The sequence below is a fragment of the Rhincodon typus genome, chromosome 45, assembly GCF_021869965.1.
Source record: "Rhincodon typus isolate 14 chromosome 45, sRhiTyp1.1, whole genome shotgun sequence".
Taxonomy (NCBI): Eukaryota; Metazoa; Chordata; class Chondrichthyes; order Orectolobiformes; family Rhincodontidae; genus Rhincodon; species Rhincodon typus.
In genome coordinates, this window is record NC_063376.1 from 8,973,843 (window position 1) to 8,974,329 (window position 487).

Genomic DNA, 487 nt, shown 5'->3' on the forward strand with positions numbered 1-487 from the left:
CTATCTCTTCGGACTCCACGCACAACTTCCCACTATTGTCCTTGACTGGCCCTAATCTTACTCTAGTCATTCTTTTATTCCTGACATACCTATAGAAAGCTTTCGGGTTTTCCTTGATCCTACCTGCTAAAGACTTCTCATGTCCCCTCCTGGCTCTTCTTAGCTCTCTCTTTAGGTCCTTCCTGGCTAACTTGTAACTCTCAAGCGCCCTAACTGAGCCTTCACGCCTCATCTCTACATAAGCCTCCTTCTTCCTCTTGACAAGAGATTCAACTTCTTTAGTAAACCACGGTTCCCTCGCTCGACCACTTCCTCCCTGCCTGACAGGTACATACTTCTCAAGGACACGCAGTAGCTGTTCCTTGAACAAGCTCCACATTTCAATTGTGCCCAGCCCCTGCAGTTTCCTTCTCCATCCTATGCATCCTAAATCTTGCCTCATCGCCTCATAATTGCCTTTCCCCCAGCTATAACTCTTGCCCTGCGG